Consider the following 7,998-nt stretch of genomic DNA (forward strand, 5'->3'; position numbering starts at 1 on the left):
TAGCCACCCTCAACTTATGCTTTTGGCATAAGCTGAGGTAGACATGTCCAAGGAGGGACCAGGGCCAACACATCATTCCCAGAAAAGATCAGTTGGGGTGAAAAAGAAAGGTCTAGTTTAAGCTTAAATCATTTGGATCAAAGAAGGATTAATTTCATTTTTTTAGGCTCAAAATGGGGTATATTGAACAAGGGCCTATGATCCTTTCCTAATTGTCTATTACAACTTACTTTTAGCAGGACTAACCAGGCAAGTTCTAGCTCAATACAAATAGTGGACTATTAAAATCTTCCTCACACTCACTTGACATCTCATTACTCTACCAGATTATCAGACACCTAGTTCGAATTTTAGACTTAGGGTCATGCAATGGTGTACCTCTATGTCATGCTTAGAGCCACACATTTATCAATTGCTATGCCTAGTCATGGATTATTTTCATTTTATCAGGATATCATTTTAGCCATCATGCTTCAGAATTAAACTATGTACACAAGATATAGACATGCCGGTTCAACAGTAAAAAAAATCAGTCTCTTGGGGAAAAAGAACACAGGCAAGAAAACCCCAAAAGAGGATAGTGAATTGGGCTACTCAGACTTCACCCTAGCACTCACTTTCCATTTACCCCACCCCCTACAAAAAGACATGCAATTGTCCCTAATGCATAAAAAAAATTAAAATACAAGAGTGGTAGGTGAAGCAAACCTGGGGCGCAAAGCGCTGACGATCAGCAAGCTGGTGGGTCCGGTTCCCCGAACCCACTAACTCTGTAATCTGGACACCCTCAGTAGTGTCCTCATCGGCAACAGCACTATCAGCAGTGCCTCCCGCTATCTCCACATTTTTGGAGCTAGATGCCAGAGCAGCTGACTCTACGGCCCTCATCCGACGTGCCTCCTCATCCGCAAGCGAGGCTCTCCTCGCAACCTCCATCTCACGGCGCTCCTTCTTCCATGCTCTAGCCTCATCCTCCTCTCGACCCCTACGCCTCTTGGCATGCTCTCGAGGGGGTGGTGGCGGAATCTCAGAAGTGGCGAATAAGGCCGCCATCACTGTGTCCTCAGCAGGTGCTGCAAAAGGGGCCTCAAACTCATTCACCCTAGTCTCTAAGATCATATCGATGTCTGCGCGAAGACTCTTGACCGCAGCCTGAAGAGTCGACACATCCACCTGAGAGGCTGGCTGGGCTAGCACCCGCAACTCAAAAGCATCCAAGCGCTGATGAACCTCAGCGATCTTCTGCTCTGTGTGCTCGACCATCCTCCTCTCCAAGCGCTCTTCTACCTCAGCAATAGACCTCTGCATCCAAGGCTGGATGTGATGCAGAAGAGTAGCCATCTGTGCCTCTAGTTTCTGGACCCTATCAAGCGGGACCAGAGCGGGGAAAGGGGCTGAGCGATAGGAGCTCGGGGCAGTGCTACTACCCGGGATAGACTCGACCGGGGTAGTGTCTGTGGAAGCAGCCTGCGCAACCGTGCGATCCTGTGCTACTGTATTAGCTAGATTGTCACCAAGTGGAGGCAACTCTGGACGGGGCCCTCTGCGTGGAGCCAACTCATTGGCCTCATCCCTGATGAGGCTGATATCAACAGTGCCCAGCGGGGTCTTGAGCTGATCAATGTGCTAGATGGGTACACCTACGGACCTGCATAACGAAAATATCATGCACGGGAAAGGGTAAGTAGTTATGACCTTAAAAGCCCTCTCGTGCATGACCGCCTGTAGAAGCCAAGCAAAGTCCACCTCAATCCCGGCTATCATCGCCGCCATCAGTACTGCATGATCCCATGTGACTATATTATCAGCGGCTGTGGGGGAAAGGCAGTGGCGGACAATCAACCATAAGAACTTCACCGTGAAGGTCAGGTTAGCCTTCTTGATGGCTCCCTTCGGCTCGGTTACCCAGTCAGCACCCTCTCTATCAACAGGCAAGTGCAGGGCCATCCACCTCTTGGTGATCTCTCTCGGCGATGGCTCACGCAAGAATTGACCAACTTTGACAATTTGCCACTAGTAGTCAAACTCGGCGGTGAGAGGGGTCCGGTTGGCATCAATATCCTCGCCGTATAGATACCGGCGGATGGCAGGTAGGGAGATATCAACCTGAATGCCACGTACTCGAACATGCTCCAGTGGGGACTATTTGGCGGGGGCAGCCCGCCTATCAATCTGTGATCTGAGAGTAGCCACGTAGGATGCGTAGAACTCTTGGACCAACTCTTCACTATAACGACCCAACGAACACGCTGTCCACTCCAGTCGATGTATGGTGAAGACATTGTGGATTTCTGGCATAGTCGGGAGACTTCCCGTAAGGACCCACCTCTCCAATGTAAGGGTCTGTGTCATGACTCCTTTGTCATTCAGAAACTTTGCATCTTAATAAACTTGATACTGCCTGTCGACACACCACCGATTGGGCTGGTCGTAACCGGGGTGAGAGCACGAGTCGGTGAGCCGAGTGTGGATTCAGAACTGTTAGCCTCATCAGACGCGGCAGACTGTGCAGCTGGGGCGGGTGCAGGGACCTCAACAGATCAGAGGTTTCCTCCGACCACGAAACTCCTAAGGATCCAGACGCTCCTTCTTCATGAGTAGCTGACCCAGAAGGTTTGCCGGTCAGTGTGCGCTTCTCATCAGACTGGGAGGCAGTGACTACGCCGGACGCTACCTTTTTGGGTGTGGCTCTGGCAGCACGCACAGCTTGGGATGGGGTGGAAGTGCCTGGGGGCACGTACTCGGGGTCACGCTCATCATCAGAGCCAATGACCAGGCGGGCAGACGGGGCGACAGACTTCGATCACCCACGTGCGTAGACTCGATCTTGTTTTGGTGCCATAATAGGTAATACCTGTAAAGAATCAATATTAGTACTAGAAGGAGTAAACAAGACAAGAAAAACGACACAAAATAAATAAAAGAGTCAAGATGTAATGACATTTCTATAGTAACAGTGAAACATGACCGACCAGGTGACGGCTCGTCGTGAGTACGATGGACCGTCATGTGGTCCGTCATGTATAATTAAACTATGTTTATGTGGAGACCCCTGAAGGAAAGTCTATGACAAGTATGACGGATAAGCAGGACGGACCATTGTGATGATGACGGTCCGTCGTCGATGTCCGTTGTGGGACACTTAGAAAAAAGTATGGAGACCCTTAGGATAGAGGTCTCTGACCGTCATGACGGTTATGCAGGACGGACCGTTGAGGGTACGCCGTCCGTCGTAGATGTCCGTAAGAGGACACTTGGAAAAAGTTGGAGACCCTTAGGAACAGGGTCTCTAACAACCAGAATGGATGTGCAGGACGGACCGTCGCATGTGTCCGTTGGTGGACACTTGGAGAAAATTAGACAGTGGGGTGTTAGGGATGTTGGCACGGACCCTATGACGGTCCGTCATGGGTACGACGGTCCGTCATCGGGGTCTCGTTCTGTCATTCAGTGACAAAACTGGGGATGCCACATTCATCCCCTATGACCCAAATGGAATTTTTAGTGTTTTAACCTACATGTGTTTAACCCAAATATCTATTGAACTAGCAATGCTAAAGCACCTATTTCTAGAGTTTTAACAAGGAATTTTTGAGGATTCTCAACCTAGGTCAGACAGAATATGTATTAAAGAATGAACCCATCAATGAGAAATAGGCTAATACTAATTGATAAACAAAAATACAATGTAAATGGGTAGAAATCAGAGACACATACCTTAGAATTTGAGAAAAACAAGCAAGGAAGGTACTTGGTGATCAAGAAGAGAACTACAGCAGCAGACTCCGACTAGTAGAGAGTGGATTTTAGGAATTTGGGAATTTGGGAAGAGGTAGGAAGTTTGAAGTTGAAAAGGGAGGGAAATGGGGGGAGAGGGAAGGAAATGGGCGAAATGAAGGGGTGGTGGTTTTAAATGTTAAGAATTTTAAAAAACCCCCAGCCGAGTCGGGTTGGGTACGCTTCATTAATGACGCGACGAGTCCCCGATGACAAAATTAGAAAGAACAACATCAGAAAGTAAAGCTTGAGAAGACCTAATACCCTGCAAATAACTGTACCAGGCACGACGGATTCATGCGACGGTCCATTGCGTTCGTGACGGGCCGTCGATGGGTCCGTCAGTGACTGCTGCAGAGTGATTTTCTGTAGAATTTCCTGGTGATGTGCCTGCAAATTTAAAACCCATTAGTAGAAAATGCTACCATTACTATAAACAAAAACTATAAGTATTGGGTTGCCTCCCAACAAGCGCCTAATTTAACATCGCGGCACGACTGAGGACACTTGATTACTCAGCCTTCATCAAGATGGTATGCCTCGATCCCTTCATTTGCCGATTCAGTATGCCCAAAATAGGGTTTTATTCGTTCTCCATTCACCTTAAACCGCACTCCCTCCTTGGTTTCTAACTCAATTGCTCCATGAGGAAATAATTGGGTAATCAAGTAAGGGCCAGTCTATTTGGACTTGAGCTTGCCCGAAAGCCAACGCAACCTAGAACTGTCTAAAAGCACCACACCCCAACCATAAACTCTCGTTTTTCACTTTTTAGGTCATAATCCTTCTTCATATTTTCTTTGTACGATATAGCAGATACCGATTGGAGCTCACCACTCTGCCTCATGGACCTATAAATGTTGAAGGTCGCTTTTTCATTGTTCAACCGAAATTTCATCTGCCCCTTTTCCATATCAACTAAGGCTCTACCCCTAGCAAGGAATGGCCTCCTAAGAATAATAGGCACTTCAAAATCGACTTCACAATCAAGGATAACAAAATCTGCTGGAAATATTAACGACTCCACCTTTACTAGCACATCGTGGAGTATCCCTATAGGCCTTTTCACTGTTCGATCGGCCATCAGTAGCCGCATCGCAGTGGGCTTTGGGTCACCCAAACCCAACTTCTTGTAAATCGAGAGGGGCGTGAGATTTATGATTGCCCATAGATCACATAATGCTTTCGCAAAATGTAATGACCCGACTATACAACGAATAGTGAACGCACCCGGATCTTCTTTCTTTTGTACGAGAGATCTTGTAGAAATAGCACTACAATGCTGCATTCTATCATCATCCTCGAAAGTGACCGATCTTTTCTTTGTAACCAGATCTTTCATAAACTTGGCATAACCGAGCATTTGTTCTAGAGCTTCTACCCAAAGGGACATTGATAGAAAGCTGCTTCAACATTGTTATAAAACGCCGATATTTACCATCCTCGGTCTTTTTCACTAATCTTTGAGGAAAGGGAGGTGGTGGTCTAGGCATGGGAATTAACTTTATAGGTGCTTTCGCATCTTTTCCAATGCTATCTTCTACTTCACCACTACCCTCTACCACCTTATCATTATCCTTTCTCACCTTTTTATCATTAGACGGCATAGGTGGGTCAATGGTTTGCTTACCACCCCGAGTAGTGATTGCCATACAGTGTGCATCATTTTTTCAGATTTTGGACAGTGTTGCTAGGAAGAGTGCCCGGTTACGGTGTGTTCACAGTCTCAGACAATTGGGCCATGTGCAACTCGATCTGCTTAATCGATATTGCATGTGTATCGACTTTCTGCCCAATACCCGCTAAATCACTCCTTAACTCTTTAATGTGCTCATCATTAGCATCGAACCTCCTTATCATTTTATGCAACATATCCTCAACTCGCGCCATACTATCTCCACCATCCCTAGGAGTAACTTCACGATTTTGATGAGGGACATAGGACCCATTCCTATCATTTTTGTTACCATAGTTACCCCTGTTGAAGTTGTTGTCGCGGTTGTAGTTTCCATCTCGGACATAATGACCCTCACGGTTATAGTTACCATAGATCCGACCTTGGTTCCTTGACCTTGGTGCCAATTCTCCTGACTTGAGCCTTGGGCACTCGGTCGAAAACCCCCCGTCTGCTCATTTACTGCATAGGAATCCTCCGCATAATAGCATTCATCATTTGGTGGTGGTGGTTTAGACAAGTAGTTAACTGCATTTATCTTTTCTGCACCCCCAGTGATATGTTTTAATACCAACCCAAGCTCAGTTCTCATCTGAGCCATCTCTTCACGAATCTCATTTGTGGCTGGGTAGTGAGTGGATTGCACTGCGAAAGTATTTCTCCCAGTATCCGACTTCCTAGTACTCCAAGCTTTATTGTTCCGGGAGATTTTCTCTAACTTTTCAGCAATCTCAGCATAAGGACACTCCCCATAAGAAACACCTGCTATAGTATCCAACACCGCTTTATTATTATCATCCTGTCCTTGATAGAAGTATTCCTTTAGTGACTCATCATCAATACGGTTATTGGGGACACTTCTAAAAACGAGTTGAATCTATCCCAAGAACTACTAACTGACTCTCCTGGTAGTGCCACAAAGTTGTTCACAGTCTTTGTGGTTTAGTTTCTTGGAGACCGGGTAGTAGCGTGCTAAGAATACGTCTAGTTGGCTCCAAGTGAAAATTGAGTTATAAGGGAGCTCAGTGAACCAAATAGCAGCCTCTCCCGTCAGTGAGAGAGGAAACACTCTTAGCCCTATTACATCCAAGTCCAAGTCAGGACTCCCTACACAACTTTTACACATTTCCCTTACCTTAGCTATATGGGCATGTGGATCCTCAGAAGGTAGCCTTGAAAACAAACCTCTGGAAGTGAGCATTTGCATCAGGCTACTAGTTACCACAAAGGTGTGGCCTGGTGGTAGAGGGGGCAAGACAAGTGGTCCATCGGAGTCTGCTATATTGTCATAGCCTCTGTGGGATTTTGTCTCCTCTGTTGGTTTTCACCTGGAGCATCGGGTAACAACTGACCATGAACATCAACCGGAGCTGGAATGTTCTAGTTTGGAACATCATCATTAATGTCCAAGTTTAGATTCATGTTGCATAGTGTACACTCTAATTCGTGATCGTAGGGAAACAAGGGTTCTCTTCCTCTTCGTGTATTTGGCATACAAGGAAGATAGTTCTACAAGAATCAAAAACAATAACCAAAGTAAAATTAAGAAAATATCGACTAAATTTCAGTAGTAAGTTTAAGTTAATCTAAAAGCTACTTTCCCCGGCAGCGGCGCCAAAATTTGATACGCTCAAACTTACTTCTCAAATAAGAAGTAAAGCGGTCGTATCAAGTAAAGAACCCAACTAATGAGGTTGGGATCGTTCCCACGAGGAAAATAGTTCAAACTTAACTTCAATATATTATTACTACTATTTAGTCAATTATTTCCTTGGAAAGCAAAGACAATAAAAGGGGGATTTTTATTTCTAAATGAATGAAAATGACTAGCTAAATGAAAGTAGACCACTAACAGATTCAAATGTTGGAGTTCAATCAGTTAATAAAAGTAACTAGGATTTACGTGTTCCCCACAGGTTCCTAACTTGATAATTCTAACTATAACAATTCTTTCCTAGTATCTTGCATGTAAATTGATAAGTTATGTATTTCTAAATCCTTGGTCCGGCATCTATAAAATTTCACTCCGCACCTTGGTCCGGCTACGTGCGTTGCTATACTAACCCTTACCTTTACCTCATATTAAGCATCATATTCGATATTTGACTAAGTTATTACCTCGTACCAATCAATACTAGCCTATTAGATAGTTTACACTAAATCTATGTTGATAATTCTTTTCCTATTATCTATCTCCTTGGTCCGGCAAGTAGCATTAAGGCGAGTTCTAACGTTGGCCATCCGTTAAAAAGACTTCTAAGCGAAAGAATTATCAATACATGCAAGACACTATTCTAGAATTGTTATTTGAGTTGGGTTTTACCTCATAAATCGCCTATGGTTCCCACAACCCTAGTTATGGAATTTAGTTATGTAACGACCTGTTTAGTCGTTTTAAGCAGCAGATTTTATTTCTGGAAAAACTGTGTGAGTCGACGGAACCCACGACGGACCGTCATGGGCACGACGGACCGTCGAGGGGGTCTCGTTCCAAAATACTTAGAATTCTGAAATTTGGGTACTGAAATCGACTCTCTGAACTTCGT

This window comes from Solanum pennellii, chromosome 1 (assembly GCF_001406875.1).
Source record: "Solanum pennellii chromosome 1, SPENNV200".
In the NCBI taxonomy this organism is placed as follows: domain Eukaryota; kingdom Viridiplantae; phylum Streptophyta; class Magnoliopsida; order Solanales; family Solanaceae; genus Solanum; species Solanum pennellii.